The sequence below is a fragment of the Amia ocellicauda genome, chromosome 7, assembly GCF_036373705.1.
Source record: "Amia ocellicauda isolate fAmiCal2 chromosome 7, fAmiCal2.hap1, whole genome shotgun sequence".
Lineage (NCBI taxonomy): Eukaryota > Metazoa > Chordata > Actinopteri > Amiiformes > Amiidae > Amia > Amia ocellicauda.
In genome coordinates this window covers 45,220,446-45,245,416 of record NC_089856.1, presented here as the reverse complement: position 1 = coordinate 45,245,416, position 24,971 = coordinate 45,220,446, and the positions used below count along the sequence as shown (strand labels likewise).

Genomic DNA, 24,971 nt, shown 5'->3' with positions numbered 1-24,971 from the left:
CTCATTGGACAGTTTTCAGTGTCCGCTATAGAAAACCCATAATGTACTGATCAATGTGTATACTGTCACATGACCCAACCTTGAGCCTTCTTGTTTTATTGTTGGGTTTCCCCCCCTGCGACTGGGTTCTAGGACCAATCAATAATATGTAGATACTTTAAAAGCGATGAAACTTATTAATGTATTGATATGATCCACAAAATATTACATTTCCAAAGTTATGATTAGTCTTCTATATTTTCTGATGTATCTGTGACTGTGTTGATATAAATATGAACTTCACTTGCATGCAATGATGAGAAGAATACAGCCCTCTGCCGTGTCAGGATTTCTCCTGCCGTGACCCGGATTCGAACCGTGGTTGTTGCGGCCACAACGCAAAGTACTAACCACTATACGATCACGGCGAGCTACCGAGGTGATATTCAGCTTTTCCTAAGTTGTCAGTGTAACAAGAATATGTAGTATTACTTACTTTATTACTCATTTTATAAGTATACTAGTTAAGGTGTTATTGCTTGGGTGGCGCAGTGTTGTGTGATGTAGGCCTATGTTTTCTAAGACCGACGTGATGCTTAAAACAGCTCCCGACACTGTTTGAGCGTTGTCAAGATAGCATATGGTCTAGCGGTTAGGATTCCTGGTTTTCACCCAGGTGGCCCGGGTTCGACTCCCGGTATGGGAAAGCACAGTCTTTAAGTGTAACACACGTTGATTCTCTTGGATGATTTTGACTGAATCAGCCACCCACTATGACTTGTACTCTATATTCCAATTCACGTGGATTGTCTTACTGGACAATCAAAGGACACAATTTCATCACAGATTCCACAAAATAACCTTTGAAATGTTATTATTAGTATTATTCCCTTCCAACAACGTGAATGCCAGACAGAGACTTAGTGTCATTAGCAAACCTATGTAAAACTCACCTGCAGTCCCTGTCTTTGCTTGCGATGCTGTGATCTTTGCTTTCGCCGCCAGTTTCTTTGCTTTCGATTGATTTATTCTCATTACGAGTTTTGTCTGTTTTGTCGTGTGGGCGGAATTTACAGGGAGGCGTGGATCCTGGGTCTCCATTGGTCCAGCAGGTTTGAGTGACGGTTCATCCTGACCCAATCAGGAAGAATAACCCAACTGTTTTCATGAAAAAGTTTTGCTCTCGATTTTTTTTGCTTTCGATACATTTTTTTTGTTTACAATTCTATACATTTTGAATACGATACTTATGGCGCTAATTTGAGCCCATAGATTTCACGCATTTCATGAAATCCAACTAAATCGAACGCTTTCGAATTACATGCAATCGGATTTCATGGAAATTTCATAGTGTTTCGTGGCCTTTTATGCGGTTGAAAAGTGTCCAGTACTCCCATACTTCGTTTACGAAACGGAAGCAGTATGTCACCCGGGTACTTTTCATATACTGCTATATTCTACTACTTGGCGGGACACCGATTAGCAAACCCAGTGCTCTCATTGGACAGTTTTCAGTGTCCGCTATACAAAACCCATAATGTACTGATCAATGTGTATACTGTCACATAACCCAACCCTGAGCCTTCTTGTTTTATTGTTGGGTTTCCCCCCCTGCGACTGGGTTCTACGACCAATCAATAATATGTAGATACTTTAAAAGCGATGAAACTTATTAATGTATTGATATAATCCACAAAATATTACATTTCCAAAGTTATGATTAGTCTTCTATATTTTCTGATGTATCTGTGACTGTGTTGATATAAATATGAACTTCACTTGCATGCAATGATGAGAAGAATACAGCCCTCTGCCGTGTCAGGATTTCTCCTGCCGTGACTCGGATTCGAACCGGGGTTGTTGCGGCCACAACGCAAAGTACTAACCACTATACGATCACGGCGAGCTACCGAGGTGATATTGAGCGTTTCCTAAGTTGTCAGTGTAACAAGAATATGTAGTATTACTTACTTTATTACTCATTTTATAAGTATACTAGTTAAGGTGTTATTGCTTGGGTGGCGCAGTGTTGTGTGATGTAGGCCTATGTTTTCTAAGACCGACGTGATGCTAAAAACAGCTCCCGACACTGTTTGAGTGTTGTCAAGATCACATATGGTCTAGCGGTTAGGATTTCTGGTTTTCACCCAGGTGGCCCAGGTTCGACTCCCGGTATGGGAAAGCACGGTTTTAAAGTGTAACACACGTTGATTCTCTCGGATGATTTTGACTGAATCAGTCACCCACTATGACTTGTACTCTATATTCCAATTCACGTGGATTGTCTTACTGGACAATCAAAGGACACAATTTCATCACAGATTCCACAAAATAACCTTTGAAATGTTATTATTAGTATTATTCCCTTCCAACAACGTGAATGCCAGACAGAGACTTAGTGTCATTAGCAAACCTATGTAAAACTCACCTGCAGTCCCTGTCTTTGCTTGCGATGCTGTGATCTTTGCTTTCGCCGCCAGTTTCTTTGCTTTCGATTGATTTATTCTCATTACGAGTTTTGTCTGTTTTGTCGTGTGGGCGGAATTAACAGGGAGGCGTGGATCCTGGGTCTCCATTGGTCCAGCAGGTTTGAGTGACGGTTCATCCTGACCCAATCAGGAAGAATAACCCAACTGTTTTCATGAAAAAGTTTTGCTCTCAATTTTTTTTGCTTTCGATACATTTTTTTTGTTTACAATTCTACACATTTTGAATACGATACGTATGGCGCTAATTTGAGCCCATAGATTTCACGCATTTCATGAAATCCAACTAAATCGAACTCTTTCGAATTACATGCAATCGGATTTCATGGAAATTTCATAGTGTTTCGTGGCCTTTTATGCGGTTGAAAAGTGTCCAGTACTCCCATACTTCGTTTACGAAACGGAAGCTGTATGTCACCCGGGTACTTTTCATATACTGCTATATTCTACTACTTGGCGGGACACCGATTAGCAAACCCAGTGCTCTCATTGGACAGTTTTCAGTGTCCGCTATACAAAACCCATAATGTACTGATCAATGTGTATACTGTCACATAACCCAACCCTGAGCCTTCTTGTTTTATTGTTGGGTTTCCCCCCCTGCGACTGGGTTCTACGACCAATCAATAATATGTAGATACTTTAAAAACGATGAAACTTATTAATGTATTGATATAATCCACAAAATATTACATTTGCAAAGTTATGATTAGTATTCTATATTTTCTGATGTATCTGTGACTGTGTTGATATAAATATGAACTTCACTTGCATGCAATGATGAGAAGAATACAGCCCTCTGCCGTGTCAGGATTTCTCCTGCCGTGACTCGGATTCGAACCGGGGTTGTTGCAGCCACAACGCAAAGTACTAACCACTATACGATCACGGCGAGCTACCGAGGTGATATTGAGCGTTTCCTAAGTTGTCAGTGTAACAAGAATATGTAGTATTACTTACTTTATTACTTATTTTATAAGTATACTAGTTAAGGTGTTATTGCTTGGGTGGCGCAGTGTTGTGTGATGTAGGCCTATGTTTTCTAAGACCGACGTGATGCTGAAAACAGCTCCCGACACTCTTTGAGTGTTGTCAAGATCCCATATGGTCTAGCGGTTAGGATTTCTGGTTTTCACCCAGGTGGCCCGGCATCGACTCCCGGTATGGGAAAGCACTGTCTTTAAGTGTGACACACGTTCATTCTCATGGACGATTTTGTTTGAATCAGTCACCCACTATGACTTGTACTCTATATTCCAATTCACGTGGATTTTCTTACTGGACAATCAAAGGACACAATTTCATCACAGATTCCACAAAATAACCTTTGAAATGTTATTATTAGTATTATTCCCTTCCAACAACGTGAATGCCAGACATAGACTTAGTGTCATTAGCAAACCTATGCAAAACTCACCTGCAGTCCCTGTCTTTGCTTGCGATGCTGTATTCTTTGCTTTCGCCGCCAGTTTCTTTGCTTTCGATTGATTTATTCTCATTACGAGTTTTTTCTGTTTTGTCGTGAGGGCGGAATTTACAGGGAGGCGTGGATCCTGGGTCTCCATTGGTCCAGCAGGTTTGAGTGACGGTTCACCCTGACCCAATCAGGAAGAAAAACCCAACTGTTTTCATGAAAAAGTTTTGCTCTCGATTTTTTTTGCTTTCGATACATTTTTTTTGTTTACAATTCTATACATTTTGAATACGATACTTATGGCGCTAATTTGAGCCCATAGATTTCACGCATTTCATGAAATCCAACTAAATCGAACGCTTTCGAATTACATGCAATCGGATTTCATGGAAATTTCATAGTGTTTCGTGGCCTTTTATGCGATTGAAAAGTGTCCAGTACTCCCATACTTCGTTTACGAAACGGAAGCAGTATGTCACCCGGGTACTTTTCATATACTGCTATATTCTACTACTTGGCGGGACACCGATTAGCAAACCCAGTGCTCTCATTGGACAGTTTTCAGTGTCCGCTATAGAAAACCCATAATGTACTGATCAATGTGTATACTGTCACATGACCCAACCCTGAGCCTTCTTGTTTTATTGTTGGGTTTCCCCCCCTGCGACTGGGTTCTAGGACCAATCAATAATATGTAGATACTTTAAAAGCGATGAAACTTATTAATGTATTGATATGATCCACAAAATATTACATTTCCAAAGTTATGATTAGTCTTCTATATTTTCTGATGTATCTGTGACTGTGTTGATATAAATATGAACTTCACTTGCATGCAATGATGAGAAGAATACAGCCCTCTGCCGTGTCAGGATTTCTCCTGCCGTGACCCGGATTCGAACCGGGGTTGTTGCGGCCACAACGCAAAGTACTAACCACTATACGATCACGGCGAGCTACCGAGGTGATATTCAGCTTTTCCTAAGTTGTCAGTGTAACAAGAATATGTAGTATTACTTACTTTATTACTCATTTTATAAGTATACTAGTTAAGGTGTTATTGCTTGGGTGGCGCAGTGTTGTGTGATGTAGGCCTATGTTTTCTAAGACCGACGTGATGCTTAAAACAGCTCCCGACACTGTTTGAGTGTTGTCAAGATAGCATATGGTCTAGCGGTTAGGATTCCTGGTTTTCACCCAGGTGGCCCGGGTTCGACTCCCGGTATGGGAAAGCACAGTCTTTAAGTGTAACACACGTTGATTCTCTTGGATGATTTTGACTGAATCAGCCACCCACTATGACTTGTACTCTATATTCCAATTCACGTGGATTGTCTTACTGGACAATCAAAGGACACAATTTCATCACAGATTCCACAAAATAACCTTTGAAATGTTATTATTAGTATTATTCCCTTCCAACAACGTGAATGCCAGACAGAGACTTATTGTCATTAGCAAACCTATGTAAAACTCACCTGCAGTCCCTGTCTTTGCTTGCGATGCTGTGATCTTTGCTTTCGCCGCCAGTTTCTTTGCTTTCGATTGATTTATTCTCATTACGAGTTTTGTCTGTTTTGTCGTGTGGGCGGAATTTACAGGGAGGCGTGGATCCTGGGTCTCCATTGGTCCAGCAGGTTTGAGTGACGGTTCATCCTGACCCAATCAGGAAGAATAACCCAACTGTTTTCATGAAAAAGTTTTGCTCTCAATTTTTTTTGCTTTCGATACATTTTTTTTGTTTACAATTCTACACATTTTGAATACGATACGTATGGCGCTAATTTGAGCCCATAGATTTCACGCATTTCATGAAATCCAACTAAATCGAACTCTTTCGAATTACATGCAATCGGATTTCATGGAAATTTCATAGTGTTTCGTGGCCTTTTATGCGGTTGAAAAGTGTCCAGTACTCCCATACTTCGTTTACGAAACGGAAGCTGTATGTCACCCGGGTACTTTTCATATACTGCTATATTCTACTACTTGGCGGGACACCGATTAGCAAACCCAGTGCTCTCATTGGACAGTTTTCAGTGTCCGCTATACAAAACCCATAATGTACTGATCAATGTGTATACTGTCACATAACCCAACCCTGAGCCTTCTTGTTTTATTGTTGGGTTTCCCCCCCTGCGACTGGGTTCTACGACCAATCAATAATATGTAGATACTTTAAAAGCGATGAAACTTATTAATGTATTGATATAATCCACAAAATATAACATTTGCAAAGTTATGATTAGTCTTCTATATTTTCTGATGTATCTGTGACCGTGTTGATATAAATATGAACTTCACTTGCATGCAATGATGAGAACAATACAGCCCTCTGCCCTGTCAGGAATTCTCCTGCCGTGACCCGGATTCGAACCGGGGTTGTTGCGGCCACAACGCAAAGTACTAACCACTATACGATCACGGCAAGCTACCGAGGTGATATTCAACTTTTCCTAAGTTATCAGTGTAACAAGAATATGTAGTATTACTTACTTTCTTATTCATTTTATAAGTATACTAGTTAAGGTGTTATTGCTTGGGTGGCGCAGTGTTGTGTGATGTAGGCCTATGTTTTCTAAGACCGACGTGATGCTGAAAACAGCTCCCGACACTGTTTGAGTGTTGTCAAGATCCCATATGGTCTAGCGGTTAGGATTTCTGGTTTTCACCCAGGTGGCCCGGGTTCGACTCCCGGTATGGGAAAGCACAGCTTTTAAGTGTAACACACGTTGATTCTCTCGGATGATTTTGACTGAATCAGTCACCCACTATGACTTGTACTCTATATTCCAATTCACGTGGATTGTCTTACTGGACAATCAAAGGACACAATTTCATCACAGATTCCACAAAATAACCTTTGAAATGTTATTATTAGTATTATTCCCTTCCAACAACGTGAATGCCAGACAGAGACTTAGTGTCATTAGCATACCTATGCAAAACTCACCTGCAGTCCCTTTCTTTGCTTGCGATGCTGTGATCTTTGCTTTCGCCGCCAGTTTCTTTGCTTTCGATTGATTTATTCTCATTACGAGTTTTGTCTGTTTTGTCGTGAGGGCGGAATTTACAGGGAGGCGTGGATCCTGGGTCTCCATTGGTCCAGCAGGTTTGAGTGACGGTTCATCCTGACCCAATCAGGAAGAATAACCCAACTGTTTTCATGAAAAAGTTTTGCTCTCGATTTTTTTTGCTTTCGATACATTTTTTTTGTTTACAATTCTATACACTTTGAATACGATACTTATGGCGCTAATTTGAGCCCATAGATTTCACGCATTTCATGAAATCCAACTAAATCGAACGCTTTCGAATTACATGCAATCGGATTTCATGGAAATTTCATAGTGTTTCGTGGCCTTTTATGCGGTTGAAAAGTGTCCAGTACTCCCATACTTCGTTTACGAAACGGAAGCAGTATGTCACCCGGGTACTTTTCATATACTGCTATATTCTACTACTTGGCGGGACACCGATTAGCAAACCCAGTGCTCTCATTGGACAGTTTTCAGTGTCCGCTATACAAAACCCATAATGTACTGATCAATGTGTATACTGTCACATAACCCAACCCTGAGCCTTCTTGTTTTATTGTTGGGTTTCCCCCCCTGCGACTGGGTTCTACGACCAATCAATAATATGTAGATACTTTAAAAGCGATGAAACTTATTAATGTATTGATATAATCCACAAAATATTACATTTGCAAAGTTATGATTAGTCTTCTATATTTTCTGATGTATCTGTGACTGTGTTGATATAAATATGAACTTCACTTGCATGCAATGATGAGAAGAATACAGCCCTCTGCCGTGTCAGGATTTCTCCTGCCGTGACCCGGATTCGAACCGGGGTTGTTGCGGCCACAACGCAAAGTACTAACCACTATACGATTACGGCGAGCTACCGAGGTGATATTCAGTTTTTCCTAAGTTGTCAGTGTAACAAGAATATGTAGTATTACTTACTTTATTACTCATTTTATAAGTATACTAGTTAAGGTGTTATTGCTTGGGTGGCGCAGTGTTGTGTGATGTAGGCCTATGTTTTCTAAGACCAACGTGATGCTGAAAACAGCTCCTGACACTGTTTGAGTGTTGTTAAGATCCCATATGGTCTAGCGGTTAGGATTCCTGGTTTTCACCCAGGTGGCCCGGGTTCGACTCCCTGTATGGGAAAGCACTGTCTTTAAGTGTAACACACGTTGATTCTCTTGGATGATTTTGATTGAATCAGTCACCCACTATGACTTGTACTCTATATTCCAATTCACGTGGATTGTCTTACTGGACAATCAAAGGACACAATTTCATCACAGATTCCACAAAATAACCTTTGAAATGTTATTATTAGTATTATTCCCTTCCAACAACGTTAATGCCAGACAGAGACTTAGTGTCATTAGCAAACCTATGCAAAACTCACCTGCAGTCCCTGTCTTTGCTTGCGATGCTGTGATCTTTGCTTTCGCCGCCAGTTTCTTTGCTTTCGATTGATTTATTCTCATTACGAGTTTTGTCTGTTTTGTCGTGAGGGCGGAATTTACAGGGAGGCGTGGATCCTGGGTCTCCATTGGTCCAGCAGGTTTGAGTGACGGTTCATCCTGACCCAATCAGGAAGAATAACCCAACTGTTTTCATGAAAAAGTTTTGCTCTCGATTTTTTTTGCTTTCGATACATTTTTTTTGTTTACAATTCTATACATTTTGAATACGATACTTATGGCGCTAATTTGAGCCCATAGATTTCACGCATTTCATGAAATCCAACTAAATCGAACGCTTTCGAATTACATGCAATCGGATTTCATGGAAATTTCATAGTGTTTCGTGGCCTTTTATGCGTTGAAAAGTGTCCAGTACTCCCATACTTCGTTTACGAAACGGAAGCTGTATGTCACCCGGGTACTTTTCATATACTGCTATATTCTACTACTTGGCGGGACACCGATTAGCAAACCCAGTGCTCTCATTGGACAGTTTTCAGTGTCCGCTATACAAAACCCATAATGTACTGATCAATGTGTATACTGTCACATGACCCAACCCTGAGCCTTCTTGTTTTATTGTTGGGTTTCCCCCCCCTGCGACTGGGTTCTACGACCAATCAATAATATGTAGATACTTTAAAAGCGATGAAACTTATTAATGTATTGATATAATCCACAAAATATTACATTTCCAAAGTTATGATTAGTCTTCTATATTTTCTGATGTATCTGTGACTGTGTTGATATAAATTTGAACTTCACGTGCTTGCAATGATGAGAAGAATACAGCCCTCTGCCGTGTCAGGATTTCTCCTGCCGTGACCCGGATTCGAACCGGGGTTGTTGCGACCACAACGCAAAGTACTAACCACTATACGATCACGGCAAGCTACCGAGGTGATATTCAGCTTTTCCTAAGTTGTCAGTGTAACAAGAATATGTAGTATTACTTACTTTATTACTCATTTTATAAGTATACTAGTTAAGGTGTTATTGCTTGGGTGGCGCAGTGTTGTGTGATGTAGGCCTATGTTTTCTAAGACCAACGTGATGCTGAAAACAGCTCCCGACACTGTTTGAGTGTTGTCAAGATCCCATATGGTCTAGCGGTTAGGTTTCCTTGTTTTCACCCAGGTGGCCCGAGTTCAACTCCCGGTACGGGAAAGCACTGTCTTTAAGTTAAACACACGTTGATTCTCTTGGATGATTTTGATTGAATCAGTCACCCACTATGACTTGTACTCTATATTCCAATTCACGTGGATTGTCTTACTGGACAATCAAAGGACACAATTTCATCACAGATTCCACAAAATAACCTTTGAAATGTTATTATTAGTATTATTCCCTTCCAACAACGTTAATGCCAGACAGAGACTTAGTGTCATTAGCAAACCTATGCAAAACTCACCTGCAGTCCCTGTCTTTGCTTGCGATGCTGTGATCTTTGCTTTCGCCGCCAGTTTCTTTGCTTTCGATTGATTTATTCTCATTACGAGTTTTGTCTGTTTTGTCGTGAGGGCGGAATTTACAGGGAGGCGTGGATCCTGGGTCTCCATTGGTCCAGCAGGTTTGAGTGACGGTTCATCCTGACCCAATCAGGAAGAATAACCCAACTGTTTTCATGAAAAAGTTTTGCTCTCGATTTTTTTTGCTTTCGATACATTTTTTTTGTTTACAATTCTATACATTTTGAATACGATACTTATGGCGCTAATTTGAGCCCATAGATTTCACGCATTTCATGAAATCCAACTAAATCGAACGCTTTCGAATTACATGCAATCGGATTTCATGGAAATTTCATAGTGTTTCGTGGCCTTTTATGCGTTGAAAAGTGTCCAGTACTCTCATACTTCGTTTACGAAACGGAAGCTGTATGTCACCCGGGTACTTTTCATATACTGCTATATTCTACTACTTGGCGGGACACCGATTAGCAAACCCAGTGCTCTCATTGGACAGTTTTCAGTGTCCGCTATACAAAACCCATAATGTACTGATCAATGTGTATACTGTCACATGACCCAACCCTGAGCCTTCTTGTTTTATTGTGGGTTTCCCCCCCTGCGACTGGGTTCTACGACCAATCAATAATATGTAGATACTTTAAAAGCGATGAAACTTATTAATGTATTGATATAATCCACAAAATATTACATTTCCAAAGTTATGATTAGTCTTCTATATTTTCTGATGTATCTGTGACTGTGTTGATATAAATATGAACTTCACTTGCATGCAATGATGAGAAGAATACAGCCCTCTGCCATGTCAGGATTTCTCCTGTCGTGACCCAGATTCGAACTGGGGTTGTTGCGGCCACAACGCAAAGTACTAACCACTATACGATCACGGCAAGCTACCGAGGTGATATTCAGCTTTTCCTAAGTTCTCAGTGTAACAAGAATATGTAGTATTACTTACTTTATTATTCATTTTATAAGTATACTAGTTAAGGTGTTATTGCTTGGGTGGCGCAGTGTTGTGTGATGTAGGCCTATGTTTTCTAAGACCGACGTGATGCTGAAAACAGCTCCCGACACTGTTTGAGTGTTGTCAAGATCCCATATGGTCTAGCGGTTAGGTTTCCTTGTTTTCTCCCAGGTGGCCCGAGTTCAACTCCCGGTACGGGAAAGCGCTGTCTTTAAGTGTAACACACGTTGATTTTCTTGGATGATTTTGTTTGAATCAGTCACCCACTATGACTTGTACTCTATATTCCAATTCAAGTGGATTGTCTTACTGGACAATCAAAGGACACAATTTCATCACAGATTCCACAAAATAACCTTTGAAATGTTATTATTAGTATTATTCCCTTCCAACAACGTGAATGCCAGACAGAGACTTAGTATCATTAGCAAACCTATGTAAAATTCACCTGCAGTCCCTGTCTTTGCTTGCGATGGTGTGATATTTGCTATCGCCGCCAGTTTCTTTGCTTTTGATTGATTTATTCTCATTACGAGTTTTGTCTGTTTTGTCGTGAGGGCGGAATTTACAGGAAGGCGTGGATCCTGGGTCTCCATTGGTCCAGCAGGTTTGAGTGACGGTTCATCCTGACCCAATCAGGAAGAATAACCCAACTGTTTTCATGAAAAAGTTTTGCTCTCGATTTTGTTTGCTTTCGATACATTTTTTTTGTTTACAATTCTATACATTTTGAATACGATACTTATGGCGCTAATTTGAGCCCATAGATTTCACGCATTTCATGAAATCCAACTAAATCGAACGCTTTCGAATTACATGCAATCGGATTTCATGGAAATTTCATAGTGTTTCGTGGCCTTTTATGCGGTTGAAAAGTGTCCAGTACTCCCATACTTCGTTTACGAAACGGAAGCTGTATGTCACCCGGGTACTTTTCATATACTGCTATATTCTACTACTTGGCGGGACACCGATTAGCAAACCCAGTGCTCTCATTGGACAGTTTTCAGTGTCCGCTATACAAAACCCATAATGTACTGATCAATGTGTATACTGTCACATGACCCAACCCTGAGCCTTCTTGTTTTATTGTTGGGTTTCCCCCCCCTGCGACTGGGTTCTACGACCAATCAATAATATGTAGATACTTTAAAAGCGATGAAACTTATTAATGTATTGATATAATCCACAAAATATTACATTTCCAAAGTTATGATTAGTCTTCTATATTTTCTGATGTATCTGTGACTGTGTTGATATAAATTTGAACTTCACGTGCTTGCAATGATGAGAAGAATACAGCCCTCTGCCGTGTCAGGATTTCTCCTGCCGTGACCCGGATTCGAACCGGGGTTGTTGCGGCCACAACGCAAAGTACTAACCACTATACGATCACGGCAAGCTACCGAGGTGATATTCAGCTTTTCCTAAGTTGTCAGTGTAACAAGAATATGTAGTATTACTTACTTTATTACTCATTTTATAAGTATACTAGTTAAGGTGTTATTGCTTGGGTGGCGCAGTGTTGTGTGATGTAGGCCTATGTTTTCTAAGACCGATGTGATGCTGAAAACAGCTCCCGACACTGTTTGAGTGTTGTCACGATCCCATGTGGTCTAGAGGTTAGGATTCCTGGTTTTCACCCAGGTGGCCCGAGTTCAACTCCCGGTATGGGAAAGCACTGTCTTTAAGTGTGACACACGTTCATTCTCATGGACGATTTTGTTTGAATCAGTCACCCACTATGACTTGTACTCTATATTCCAATTCACGTGGATTTTCTTACTGGACAATCAAAGGACACAATTTCATCACAGATTCCACAAAATAACCTTTGAAATGTTATTATTAGTATTATTCCCTTCCAACAACGTGAATGCCAGACAGAGACTTAGTGTCATTAGCAAACCTATGCAAAACTCACCTGCAGTCCCTGTCTTTGCTTGCCATGCTGTGATCATTGCTTTCGCCGCCAGTTTCTTTGCTTTCGATTGATTTATTCTCATTACGAGTTTTGTCTGTTTTGTCGTGAGGGCGGAATTTACAGGGAGGCGTGGATCCTGGGTCTCCATTGGTCCAGCAGGTTTGAGTAACGGTTCACCCTGACCCAATCAGGAAGAAAAACCCTACTGTTTTCATGAAAAAGTTTTGCTCTCGTTTTGTTTTGCTTTTGATACATTTTTTTTGTTTACAATTCTATACATTTTGAATACGATACTTATGGCGCTAATTTAAGCCCATAGATTTCACGCATTTCATGAAATCCAACTAAATCGAACGCTTTCGAATTGCATGCAATCTGATTTCATGGATATTTCAAAGTGTTTCGTGGCCTTTTATGCGGTTGAAAAGTGTCCAGTACTCACATACTTCGTTACGAAACGGAAGCTGTATGTCACCCTGGTACTTTTCATTTACTGCTATATTCTACTACTTGGCGGGACACCGATTAGCAAACCCAGTGCTCTCATTGGACAGTTTTCAGTGTCCGCTATACAATACCCATAATGTACTGATCAATGTGTATACTGTCACATAACCCAACCCTGAGCCTTCTTGTTTTATTGTTGGGTTTCCCCCCCTGCGACTGGGTTCTACGACCAATCAATAATATGTAGATACTTTAAAAGCGATGAAACTTATTAATGTATTGATATAATCCACAAAATATAACATTTGCAAAGTTATGATTAGTCTTCTATATTTTCTGATGTATCTGTGACCGTGTTGATATAAATATGAACTTCACTTGCATGCAATGATGAGAACAATACAGCCCTCTGCCCTGTCAGGAATTCTCCTGCCGTGACCCGGATTCGAACCGGGGTTGTTGCGGCCACAACGCAAAGTACTAACCACTATACGATCACGGCAAGCTACCGAGGTGATATTCAACTTTTCCTAAGTTATCAGTGTAACAAGAATATGTAGTATTACTTACTTTATTACTCATTTTATAAGTATACTAGTTAAGGTGTTATTGCTTGGGTGGCGCAGTGTTGTGTGATGTAGGCCTATGTTTTCTAAGACCAACGTGATGCTGAAAACAGCTCCCGACACTGTTTGAGTGTTGTCAAGATCCCATATGGTCTAGCGGTTAGGATTTCTGGTTTTCACCCAGGTGGCCCGAGTTCAACTCCCGGTATGGGAAAGCACTGTCTTTAAGTGTAACACACGTTGATTCTTATGCATGATTTTGTTTGAATCAGTCACCCACTTTGACTTGTACTCTATATTCAAATTCACGTGGATTGTCTTACTGTACAATCAAAGGACACAATTTCATCACAGATTCCACAAAATAACCTTTGAAATGTTATTATTCGTATTATTCCCTTCCAACAACGTGAATGCCAGACAGAGACTTAGTGTCATTAGCATACCTATGTAAAACTCACCTGCAGTCCCTGTCTTTGCTTGCGATGCTGTGATCTTTGCATTCGCCGCCAGTTTCTTTGCTTTCGATTGATTTATTCTCATTACGAGTTTTGTCTGTTTTGTCGTGAGGGCGGAATTTACAGGAAGGCGTGGATCCTGGGTCTCCATTGGTCCAGCAGGTTTGAGTGACGGTTCATCCTGACCCAATCAGGAAGAATAACCCTACTGTTTTCATGAAAAAGTTTTGCTCTCGTTTTTTTTTGCTTTCGATAAATTTTTTTTGTTTACAATTCTATACATTTTGAATACGATAGTTATGGAGCTAATTTGAGCCCATAGATTTCACGCATTTCATGAAATCCAACTAAATCGACGCTTTCGAATTACATGCAATCGGATTTCATGGAAATTTCATAGTGTTTCGTGTCCTTTTATGCGGTTGAAAAGTGTCCAGTACTCCCATACTTCGTTTACGAAACGGAAGCAGTATGTCACCCGGGTACTTTTCATATACTGCTATATTCTACTACTTGGCGGGACACCGATGAGCAAACCCAGTGCTCTCATTGGACAGTTTTCAGTGTCCGCTATACAAAACCCATAATGTACTGATCAATGTGTATACTGTCACATGACCCAACCCTGAGCCTTCTTGTTTTATTGTTGGGTTTCCCCCCCTGCGACTGGGTTCTACGACCAATCAATAATATGTAGATACTTTAAAAGCGATGAAACTTATTAATGTATTGATATAATCCACAAAATATTACATTTCCAAAGTTATGATTAGTCTTCTATATTTTCTGATGTATCTGTGACTGTGTTGATATAAATATGAACTTCACTTGCATGCAATGATGAGAACAATACAGCCCTCTGCCCTGTCAGGATTTCTCCTGCCGTGACCCGGATTCGAACCGGGGTTGTTGCGGCCACAACGCAAAGTACTAACCACTATACGATCACGGCGAGCTACCGAGGTGATATTCAGCTTGTCCTAAGTTGTCAGTGTAACAAGAATATGTAGTATTACTTACTTTATTACTCATTTTATAAGTATACTAGTTAAGGTGTTATTGCTTGGGTGGCGCAGTGTTGTGTGATGTAGGCCTATGTTTTCTAAGACCGACGTGATGCTGAAAACAGCTCCCGACACTGTTTGAGTGTTTTCAAGATCCCATATGGTCTAGCGGTTAGGATTCCTGGTTTTCACCCAGGTGGCCCGGGTTCGACTCCCGGTATGGGAAAGCACAGTCTTTAAGTGTAACACACGTTGATTCTCTTGGATGATTTTGACTGAATCAGTCACCCACTATGACTTGTACTCTATATTCCAATTCACGTGGATTGTCTTACTGGACAATCAAAGGACACAATTTCATCACAGATTCCACAAAATAACCTTTGAAATGTTATTATTAGTATTATTCCCTTCCAACAACGTGAATGCCAGACAGAGACTTAGTGTCATTAGCAAACCTATGTAAAACTCACCTGCAGTCCCTGTCTTTGCTTGCGATGCTGTGATCTTTGCTTTCGCCGCCAGTTTCTTTGCTTTCGATTGATTTATTCTCATTACGAGTTTTGTCTGTTTTGTCGTGTGGGCGGAATTTACAGGGAGGCGTGGATCCTGGGTCTCCATTGGTCCAGCAGGTTTGAGTGACGGTTCATCCTGACCCAATCAGGAAGAATAACCCAACTGTTTTCATGAAAAAGTTTTGCTCTCGATTTTTTTTGCTTTCGATACATTTTTTTTGTTTACAATTCTATACATTTTGAATACGATACTTATGGCGCTAATTTAAGCCCATAGATTTCACGCATTTCATGAAATCCAACTAAATCGAACGCTTTCGAATTGCATGCAATCTGATTTCATGGATATTTCAAAGTGTTTCGTGGCCTTTTATGCGGTTGAAAAGTGTCCAGTACTCACATACTTCGTTACGAAACGGAAGCTGTATGTCACACTGGTACTTTTCATTTACTGCTATATTCTACTACTTGGCGGGACACCGATTAGCAAACCCAGTGCTCTCATTGGACAGTTTTCAGTGTCCGCTATACAATACCCATAATGTACTGATCAATGTGTATACTGTCACATAACCCAACCCTGAGCCTTCTTGTTTTATTGTTGGGTTTCCCCCCCTGCGACTGGGTTCTACGACCAATCAATAATATGTAGATACTTTAAAAGCGATGAAACTTATTAATGTATTGATATAATCCACAAAATATAACATTTGCAAAGTTATGATTAGTCTTCTATATTTTCTGATGTATCTGTGACCGTGTTGATATAAATATGAACTTCACTTGCATGCAATGATGAGAACAATACAGCCCTCTGCCCTGTCAGGAATTCTCCTGCCGTGACCCGGATTCGAACCGGGGTTGTTGCGGCCACAACGCAAAGTACTAACCACTATACGATCACGGCAAGCTACCGAGGTGATATTCAACTTTTCCTAAGTTATCAGTGTAACAAGAATATGTAGTATTACTTACTTTATTACTCATTTTATAAGTATACTAGTTAAGGTGTTATTGCTTGGGTGGCGCAGTGTTGTGTGATGTAGGCCTATGTTTTCTAAGACCAACGTGATGCTGAAAACAGCTCCCGACACTGTTTGAGTGTTGTCAAGATCCCATATGGTCTAGCGGTTAGGATTTCTGGTTTTCACCCAGGTGGCCCGAGTTCAACTCCCGGTATGGGAAAGCACTGTCTTTAAGTGTAACACACGTTGATTCTTATGCATGATTTTGTTTGAATCAGTCACCCACTTTGACTTGTACTCTATATTCAAATTCACGTGGATTGTCTTACTGTACAATCAAAGGACACAATTTCATCACAGATTCCACAAAATAACCTTTGAAATGTTATTATTCGTATTATTCCCTTCCAACAACGTGAATGCCAGACAGAGACTTAGTGTCATTAGCATACCTATGTAAAACTCACCTGCAGTCCCTGTCTTTGCTTGCGATGCTGTGATCTTTGCATTCGCCGCCAGTTTCTTTGCTTTCGATTGATTTATTCTCATTACGAGTTTTGTCTGTTTTGTCGTGAGGGCGGAATTTACAGGAAGGCGTGGATCCTGGGTCTCCATTGGTCCAGCAGGTTTGAGTGACGGTTCATCCTGACCCAATCAGGAAGAATAACCCTACTGTTTTCATGAAAAAGTTTTGCTCTCGTTTTTTTTTGCTTTCGATAAATTTTTTTTGTTTACAATTCTATACATTTTGAATACGATAGTTATGGAGCTAATTTGAGCCCATAGATTTCACGCATTTCATGAAATCCAACTAAATCGACGCTTTCGAATTACATGCAATCGGATTTCATGGAAATTTCATAGTGTTTCGTGTCCTTTTATGCGGTTGAAAAGTGTCCAGTACTCCCATACTTCGTTTACGAAACGGAAGCAGTATGTCACCCGGGTACTTTTCATATACTGCTATATTCTACTACTTGGCGGGACACCGATGAGCAAACCCAGTGCTCTCATTGGACAGTTTTCAGTGTCCGCTATACAAAACCCATAATGTACTGATCAATGTGTATACTGTCACATGACCCAACCCTGAGCCTTCTTGTTTTATTGTTGGGTTTCCCCCCCTGCGACTGGGTTCTACGACCAATCAATAATATGTAGATACTTTAAAAGCGATGAAACTTATTAATGTATTGATATAATCCACAAAATATTACATTTCCAAAGTTATGATTAGTCTTCTATATTTTCTGATGTATCTGTGACTGTGTTGATATAAATATGAACTTCACTTGCATGCAATGATGAGAACAATACAGCCCTCTGCCCTGTCAGGAATTCTCCTGCCGTGACCCGGATTCAAACCGGGGTTGTTGCGGCCACAACGCAAAGTACTAACCACTATACGATCACGGCGAGCTACCGAGGTGATATTCAGCTTTTCCTAATTTGTCAGTGTAACAAGAATATGTAGTATTACTTACTTTATTACTCATTTTATAAGTATACTAGTTAAGGTGTTATTGCTTGGGTGGCGCAGTGTTGTGTGATGTAGGCCTATGTTTTCTAAGACCGACGTGATGCTGAAAACAGCTCCCGACACTGTTTGAGTGTTGTCAAGATCACATATGGTCTAGCGGTTAGGATTCCTGGTTTTCACCCAGGTGCCCCGGGTTCGACTCCTGGTATGGGAAAGCACAATCTTTAAGTGTAACACACGTTCATTCTCATGGACGGTTTCGTTTGAATCAGTCACCCAATATGACTTGTACTCTATACTCCAATTCATGTGGATTGTCTTACTGGACAATCAAAGGACACAATTTCAGCACAGATTCCACAAAATAACCTTTGAAATGTTATTATTAGTATTATTCCCTTCCAACAACGTGAATGCCAGACAGAGACTTAGTGTCATTAGCAAACCTATGTAAAACTCACCTGCAGTCCCTGTCTTTGCTTGCGATGCTGTGATCTTTGCTTTCGCCGCCAGTTTCTTTGCTTTCGATTGATTTATTCTCATTACGAGTTTTGTCTGTTTTGTCGTGTGGGCGGAATTTACAGGGAGGCGTGGATCCTGGGTCTCCATTGGTCCAGCAGGTTTGAGTGACGGTTCATCCTGACCCAATCAGGAAGAATAACCCTACTGTTTTCATGAAAAAGTTTTGCTCTCGTTTTTTTTTGCTTTCGATACATTTTTTTTGTTTACAATTCTATACATTTTGAATACGATACTTATGGAGCTAATTTGAGCCCATAGATTTCACGCATTTCATGAAATCCAACTAAATCGACGCTTTCGAATTACATGCAATCGGATTTCATGGAAATTTCATAGTGTTTCGTGGCCTTTTATGCGGTTGAAAAGTGTCCAGTACTCCCATACTTCGTTTACGAAACGGAAGCAGTATGTCACCCGGGTACTTTTCATATACTGCTATATTCTACTACTTGGCGGGACACCGATGAGCAAACCCAGTGCTCTCATTGGACAGTTTTCAGTGTCCGCTATACAAAACCCATAATGTACTGATCAATGTGTATACTGTCACATGACCCAACCCTGAGCCTTCTTGTTTTATTGTTGGGTTTCCCCCCCTGCGACTGGGTTCTACGACCAATCAATAATATGTAGATACTTTAAAAGCGATGAAACTTATTAATGTATTGATATAATCCACAAAATATTACATTTCCAAAGTTATGATTAGTCTTCTATATTTTCTGATGTATCTGTGACTGTGTTGATATAAATATGAACTTCACTTGCATGCAATGATGAGTAGAACACAGCCCTCTGCCGTGTCAGGATTTCTCCTGCCGTGACCCGGATTCGAACCGGGGTTGTTGCGGCCACAACGCAAAGTACTAACCACTATACGATCACGGCGAGCTACCGAGGTGATATTCAGCTTGTCCTAAGTTGTCAGTGTAACAAGAATATGTAGTATTACTTACTTTATTACTCATTTTATAAGTATACTAGTTAAGGTGTTATTGCTTGGGTGGCGCAGTGTTGTGTGATGTAGGCCTATGTTTTCTAAGACCGACGTGATGCTGAAAACAGCTCCCGACACTGTTTGAGTTTTTTCAAGATCCCATATGGTCTAGCGGTTAGGATTCCTGGTTTTCACCCAGGTGGCCCGGGTTCGACTCCCGGTATGGGAAAGCACAGTCTTTAAGTGTAACACACGTTGATTCTCTTGGATGATTTTGACTGAATCAGTCACCCACTATGACTTGTACTCTATATTCCAATTCACGTGGATTGTCTTACTGGACAATCAAAGGACACAATTTCATCACAGATTCCACAAAATAACCTTTGAAATGTTATTATTAGTATTATTCCCTTCCAACAACGTGAATGCCAGACAGAGACTTAGTGTCATTAGCAAACCTATGTAAAACTCACCTGCAGTCCCTGTCTTTGCTTGCGATGCTGTGATCTTTGCTTTCGCCGCCAGTTTCTTTGCTTTCGATTGATTTATTCTCATTACGAGTTTTGTCTGTTTTGTCGTGTGGGCGGAATTTACAGGGAGGCGTGGATCCTGGGTCTCCATTGGTCCAGCAGGTTTGAGTGACGGTTCATCCTGACCCAATCAGGAAGAATAACCCAACTGTTTTCATGAAAAAGTTTTGCTCTCGATTTTTTTTGCTTTCGATACATTTTTTTTGTTTACAATTCTATACATTTTGAATACGATACTTATGGCGCTAATTTGAGCCCATAGATTTCACGCATTTCATGAAATCCAACTAAATCGAACGCTTTCGAATTACATGCAATCGGATTTCATGGAAATTTCATAGTGTTTCGTGGCCTTTTATGCGGTTGAAAAGTGTCCAGTACTCCCATACTTCGTTTACGAAACGGAAGCAGAATGTCACCCGGGTACTTTTCATATACTGCTATATTCTACTACTTGGCGGGACACCGATTAGCAAACCCAGTGCTCTCATTGGACAGTTTTCAGTGTCCGCTATACAAAACCCATAATGTACTGATCAATGTGTATACTGTCACATGACCCAACCCTGAGCCTTCTTGTTTTATTGTTGGGTTTCCCCCCCTGCGACTGGGTTCTACGACCAATCAATAATATGTAGATACTTTAAAAGCGATGAAACTTATTAATGTATTGATATAATCCACAAAATATTACATTTCCAAAGTTATGATTAGTCTTCTATATTTTCTGATGTATCTGTGACTGTGTTGATATAAATATGAACTTCACTTGCATGCAATGATGAGAAGAATACAGCCCTCTGCCGTGTCAGGATTTCTCCTGCCGTGACCCGGATTCGAACCGGGGTTGTTGCGGCCACAACGCAAAGTAATAACCACTATACGATCACGGCGAGCTACCGAGGTGATATTCAGCTTTTCCTAATTTGTCAGTGTAACAAGAATATGTAGTATTACTTACTTTATTACTCATTTTATAAGTATACTAGTTAAGGTGTTATTGCTTGGGTGGCGCAGTGTTGTGTGATGTAGGCCTATGTTTTCTAAGACCGACGTGATGCTGAAAACAGCTCCCGACACTGTTTGAGTGTTGTCAAGATCACATATGGTCTAGCGGTTAGGATTCCTGGTTTTCACCCAGGTGCCCCGGGTTCGACTCCTGGTATGGGAAAGCACAATCTTTAAGTGTAACACACGTTCATTCTCATGGACGGTTTCGTTTGAATCAGTCACCCAATATGACTTGTACTCTATATTCCAATTCACGTGGATTGTCTTACTGGACAATCAAAGGACACAATTTCATCACAGATTCCACAAAATAACCTTTGAAATGTTATTATTAGTATTATTCCCTTCCAACAACGTGAATGCCAGACAGAGACTTAGTGTCATTAGCAAACCTATGTAAAACTCACCTGCAGTCCCTGTCTTTGCTTGCGATGCTGTGATCTTTGCTTTCGCCGCCAGTTTCTTTGCTTTCGATTGATTTATTCTCATTACGAGTTTTGTCTGTTTTGTCGTGTGGGCGGAATTTACAGGGAGGCGTGGATCCTGGGTCTCCATTGGTCCAGCAGGTTTGAGTGACGGTTCATCCTGACCCAATCAGGAAGAATAACCCAACTGTTTTCATGAAAAAGTTTTGCTCTCGATTTTTTTTGCTTTCGATACATTTTTTTTGTTTACAATTCTATACATTTTGAATACGATACTTATGGCGCTAATTTGAGCCCATAGATTTCACGCATTTCATGAAATCCAACTAAATCGAACGCTTTCGAATTACATGCAATCGGATTTCATGGAAATTTCATAGTGTTTCGTGGCCTTTTATGCGGTTGAAAAGTGTCCAGTACTCCCATACTTCGTTTACGAAACGGAAGCAGTATGTCACCCGGGTACTTTTCACATACTGCTATATTCTACTACTTGGCGGGACACCGATTAGCAAACCCAGTGCTCTCATTGGACAGTTTTCAGTGTCCGCTATACAAAACCCATAATGTACTGATCAATGTGTATACTGTCACATGACCCAACCCTGAGCCTTCTTGTTTTATTGTTGGGTTTCCCCCCCTGCGACTGGGTTCTACGACCAATCAATAATATGTAGATACTTTAAAAGCGATGAAACTTATTAATGTATTGATATAATCCACAAAATATTACATTTCCAAAGTTATGATTAGTCTTCTATATTTTCTGATGTATCTGTGACTGTGTTGATATAAATATGAACTTCACTTGCATGCAATGATGAGAAGAATACAGCCCTCTGCCGTGTCAGGATTTCTCCTGCCGTGACCCGGATTGGAACCGGGGTTGTTGCGGCCACAACGCAAAGTACTAACCACTATACGATCACGGCGAGCTACCAAGGTGATATTCAGCTTTTCCTAAGTTGTCAGTGTAACAAGAATATGTAGTATTACTTACTTTATTACTCATTTTATAAGTATACTAGTTAAGGTGTTATTGCTTGGGTGGCGCAGTGTTGTGTGATGTAGGCCTATGTTTTCTAAGACCGACGTGATGCTGAAAACAGCTCCCGACACTGTTTGAGTGTTGTCAAGATCCCATATGGTCTAGCGGTTAGGATTCCTGGTTTTCACCCAGGTGGCCCGGGTTCGACTCCCGGTATGGGAAAGCACAGTCTTTAAGTGTAACACACGTTGATTCTCTTGGATGATTTTGACTGAATCAGTCACCCACTATGACTTGTACTCTATATTCCAATTCACGTGGATTGTCTTACTGGACAATCAAAGGACACAATTTCATCACAGATTCCACAATATAACCTTTGAAATGTTATTATTAGTATTATTCCCTTCCAACAACGTGAATGCCAGACAGAGACTTAGTGTCATTAGCAAACCTATGTAAAACTCACCTGCAGTCCCTGTCTTTGCTTGCGATGCTGTGATCTTTGCGTTCGCCGCCAGTTTCTTTGCTTTCGATTGATTTATTCTCATTACGAGTTTTGTCTGTTTTGTCGTGTGGGCGGAATTTACAGGGAGGCGTGGATCCTGGGTCTCCATTGGTCCAGCAGGTTTGAGTGACGGTTCATCCTGACCCAATCAGGAAGAATAACCCTACTGTTTTCATGAAAAAGTTTTGCTCTCGTTTTTTTTTGCTTTCGATACATTTTTTTTGTTTACAATTCTATACATTTTGAATACGATACTTATGGAGCTAATTTGAGCCCATAGATTTCACGCATTTCATGAAATCCAACTAAATCGACGCTTTCGAATTACATGCAATCGGATTTCATGGAAATTTCATAGTGTTTCGTGGCCTTTTATGCGGTTGAAAAGTGTCCAGTACTCCCATACTTCGTTTACGAAACGGAAGCAGTATGTCACCCGGGTACTTTTCATATACTGCTATATTCTACTACTTGGCGGGACACCGATGAGCAAACCCAGTGCTCTCATTGGACAGTTTTCAGTGTCCGCTATACAAAACCCATAATGTACTGATCAATGTGTATACTGTCACATGACCCAACCCTGAGCCTTCTTGTTTTATTGTTGGGTTTCCCCCCCTGCGACTGGGTTCTACGACCAATCAATAATATGTAGATACTTTAAAAGCGATGAAACTTATTAATGTATTGATATAATCCACAAAATATTACATTTCCAAAGTTATGATTAGTCTTCTATATTTTCTGATGTATCTGTGACTGTGTTGATATAAATATGAACTTCACTTGCATGCAATGATGAGAAGAACACAGCCCTCTGCCGTGTCAGGATTTCTCCTGCCGTGACCCGGATTCGAACCGGGGTTGTTGCGGCCACAACGCAAAGTACTAACCACTATACGAGCACGGCGAACTACCGAGGTGATATTCAGCTTTTCCTAAGTTGTCAGTGTAACAAGAATATGTAGTATTACTTACTTTATTACTCATTTTATAAGTATACTAGTTAAGGTGTTATTGCTTGGGTGGCGCAGTGTTGTGTGATGTAGGCCTATGTTTTCTAAGACCGACGTGATGCTGAAAACAGCTCCCGACACTGTTTGAGTGTTTTCAAGATCCCATATGGTCTAGCGGTTAGGATTCCTGGTTTTCACCCAGGTGGCCCGGGTTCGACTCCCGGTATGTGAAAGCACAGTCTTTAAGTGTAACACACGTTGATTCTCTTGGATGATTTTGACTGAATCAGTCACCCACTATGACTTGTACTCTATATTCCAATTCACGTGGATTGTCTTACTGGACAATCAAAGGACACAATTTCATCACAGATTCCACAAAATAACCTTTGAAATGTTATTATTAGTATTATTCCCTTCCAACAACGTGAATGCCAGACAGAGATTTAGTGTCATTAGCAAACCTATGTAAAACTCACCTGCAGTCCCTGTCTTTGCTTGCGATGCTGTGATCTTTGCTTTCGCCGCCAGTTTCTTTGCTTTCGATTGATTTATTCTCATTACGAGTTTTGTCTGTTTTGTCGTGTGGGCGGAATTTACAGGGAGGCGTGGATCCTGGGTCTCCATTGGTCCAGCAGGTTTGAGTGACGGTTCATCCTGACCCAATCAGGAAGAATAACCCAACTGTTTTCATGAAATCCAACTAAATCGAACGCTTTCGAATTCATGCAATCGGATTTCATGGAAATTTCATAGTGTTTCGTGGCCTTTTATGCGGTTGAAAAGTGTCCAGTACTCCCATACTTCGTTTACGAAACGGAAGCAGTATGTCACCCGGGTACTTTTCATATACTGCTATATTCTACTACTTGGCGGGACACCGATGAGCAAACCCAGTGCTCTCATTGGACAGTTTTCAGTGTCC

The 24,971-nt window shown here is 40.6% G+C and overlaps 24 non-coding genes across 24 annotated transcripts; 14 read left to right on the top strand and 10 right to left on the bottom strand.

Moving 5' to 3' along the window:
• Nucleotides 1-613: 613 nt before the first annotated feature.
• On the top strand, nucleotides 614-685 carry trnae-uuc (transfer RNA glutamic acid (anticodon UUC)). Its single transcript has one exon. It is a non-coding gene; the product is annotated as a tRNA-Glu (tRNA).
• A 2,878-nt stretch (nucleotides 686-3,563) lies between these two features.
• Nucleotides 3,564-3,635, top strand: trnae-uuc (transfer RNA glutamic acid (anticodon UUC)). Its single transcript has one exon. It is a non-coding gene; the product is annotated as a tRNA-Glu (tRNA).
• Nucleotides 3,636-4,760: 1,125 nt separating this feature from the next.
• trnah-gug (transfer RNA histidin (anticodon GUG)) lies at nucleotides 4,761-4,832 on the bottom strand. The gene has a single exon. It is a non-coding gene; the product is annotated as a tRNA-His (tRNA).
• Nucleotides 4,833-5,038: 206 nt separating this feature from the next.
• trnae-uuc (transfer RNA glutamic acid (anticodon UUC)) lies at nucleotides 5,039-5,110 on the top strand. Its single transcript has one exon. It is a non-coding gene; the product is annotated as a tRNA-Glu (tRNA).
• Nucleotides 5,111-6,235: 1,125 nt separating this feature from the next.
• Nucleotides 6,236-6,307, bottom strand: trnah-gug (transfer RNA histidin (anticodon GUG)). Its single transcript has one exon. It is a non-coding gene; the product is annotated as a tRNA-His (tRNA).
• Nucleotides 6,308-6,513: 206 nt separating this feature from the next.
• On the top strand, nucleotides 6,514-6,585 carry trnae-uuc (transfer RNA glutamic acid (anticodon UUC)). The gene has a single exon. It is a non-coding gene; the product is annotated as a tRNA-Glu (tRNA).
• Nucleotides 6,586-7,988: 1,403 nt separating this feature from the next.
• Nucleotides 7,989-8,060, top strand: trnae-uuc (transfer RNA glutamic acid (anticodon UUC)). Its single transcript has one exon. It is a non-coding gene; the product is annotated as a tRNA-Glu (tRNA).
• Nucleotides 8,061-9,185: 1,125 nt separating this feature from the next.
• On the bottom strand, nucleotides 9,186-9,257 carry trnah-gug (transfer RNA histidin (anticodon GUG)). The gene has a single exon. It is a non-coding gene; the product is annotated as a tRNA-His (tRNA).
• Nucleotides 9,258-12,134: 2,877 nt separating this feature from the next.
• trnah-gug (transfer RNA histidin (anticodon GUG)) lies at nucleotides 12,135-12,206 on the bottom strand. Its single transcript has one exon. It is a non-coding gene; the product is annotated as a tRNA-His (tRNA).
• A 206-nt stretch (nucleotides 12,207-12,412) lies between these two features.
• On the top strand, nucleotides 12,413-12,484 carry trnae-uuc (transfer RNA glutamic acid (anticodon UUC)). Its single transcript has one exon. It is a non-coding gene; the product is annotated as a tRNA-Glu (tRNA).
• Nucleotides 12,485-13,608: 1,124 nt separating this feature from the next.
• On the bottom strand, nucleotides 13,609-13,680 carry trnah-gug (transfer RNA histidin (anticodon GUG)). The gene has a single exon. It is a non-coding gene; the product is annotated as a tRNA-His (tRNA).
• Nucleotides 13,681-13,886: 206 nt separating this feature from the next.
• On the top strand, nucleotides 13,887-13,958 carry trnae-uuc (transfer RNA glutamic acid (anticodon UUC)). The gene has a single exon. It is a non-coding gene; the product is annotated as a tRNA-Glu (tRNA).
• A 1,124-nt stretch (nucleotides 13,959-15,082) lies between these two features.
• Nucleotides 15,083-15,154, bottom strand: trnah-gug (transfer RNA histidin (anticodon GUG)). The gene has a single exon. It is a non-coding gene; the product is annotated as a tRNA-His (tRNA).
• A 206-nt stretch (nucleotides 15,155-15,360) lies between these two features.
• Nucleotides 15,361-15,432, top strand: trnae-uuc (transfer RNA glutamic acid (anticodon UUC)). The gene has a single exon. It is a non-coding gene; the product is annotated as a tRNA-Glu (tRNA).
• Nucleotides 15,433-16,556: 1,124 nt separating this feature from the next.
• trnah-gug (transfer RNA histidin (anticodon GUG)) lies at nucleotides 16,557-16,628 on the bottom strand. The gene has a single exon. It is a non-coding gene; the product is annotated as a tRNA-His (tRNA).
• A 206-nt stretch (nucleotides 16,629-16,834) lies between these two features.
• On the top strand, nucleotides 16,835-16,906 carry trnae-uuc (transfer RNA glutamic acid (anticodon UUC)). Its single transcript has one exon. It is a non-coding gene; the product is annotated as a tRNA-Glu (tRNA).
• A 1,124-nt stretch (nucleotides 16,907-18,030) lies between these two features.
• Nucleotides 18,031-18,102, bottom strand: trnah-gug (transfer RNA histidin (anticodon GUG)). The gene has a single exon. It is a non-coding gene; the product is annotated as a tRNA-His (tRNA).
• A 206-nt stretch (nucleotides 18,103-18,308) lies between these two features.
• On the top strand, nucleotides 18,309-18,380 carry trnae-uuc (transfer RNA glutamic acid (anticodon UUC)). Its single transcript has one exon. It is a non-coding gene; the product is annotated as a tRNA-Glu (tRNA).
• Nucleotides 18,381-19,504: 1,124 nt separating this feature from the next.
• Nucleotides 19,505-19,576, bottom strand: trnah-gug (transfer RNA histidin (anticodon GUG)). Its single transcript has one exon. It is a non-coding gene; the product is annotated as a tRNA-His (tRNA).
• A 206-nt stretch (nucleotides 19,577-19,782) lies between these two features.
• trnae-uuc (transfer RNA glutamic acid (anticodon UUC)) lies at nucleotides 19,783-19,854 on the top strand. Its single transcript has one exon. It is a non-coding gene; the product is annotated as a tRNA-Glu (tRNA).
• A 1,125-nt stretch (nucleotides 19,855-20,979) lies between these two features.
• Nucleotides 20,980-21,051, bottom strand: trnah-gug (transfer RNA histidin (anticodon GUG)). The gene has a single exon. It is a non-coding gene; the product is annotated as a tRNA-His (tRNA).
• A 206-nt stretch (nucleotides 21,052-21,257) lies between these two features.
• Nucleotides 21,258-21,329, top strand: trnae-uuc (transfer RNA glutamic acid (anticodon UUC)). The gene has a single exon. It is a non-coding gene; the product is annotated as a tRNA-Glu (tRNA).
• A 1,403-nt stretch (nucleotides 21,330-22,732) lies between these two features.
• On the top strand, nucleotides 22,733-22,804 carry trnae-uuc (transfer RNA glutamic acid (anticodon UUC)). The gene has a single exon. It is a non-coding gene; the product is annotated as a tRNA-Glu (tRNA).
• A 1,402-nt stretch (nucleotides 22,805-24,206) lies between these two features.
• On the top strand, nucleotides 24,207-24,278 carry trnae-uuc (transfer RNA glutamic acid (anticodon UUC)). Its single transcript has one exon. It is a non-coding gene; the product is annotated as a tRNA-Glu (tRNA).
• Nucleotides 24,279-24,971: the final 693 nt, after the last annotated feature.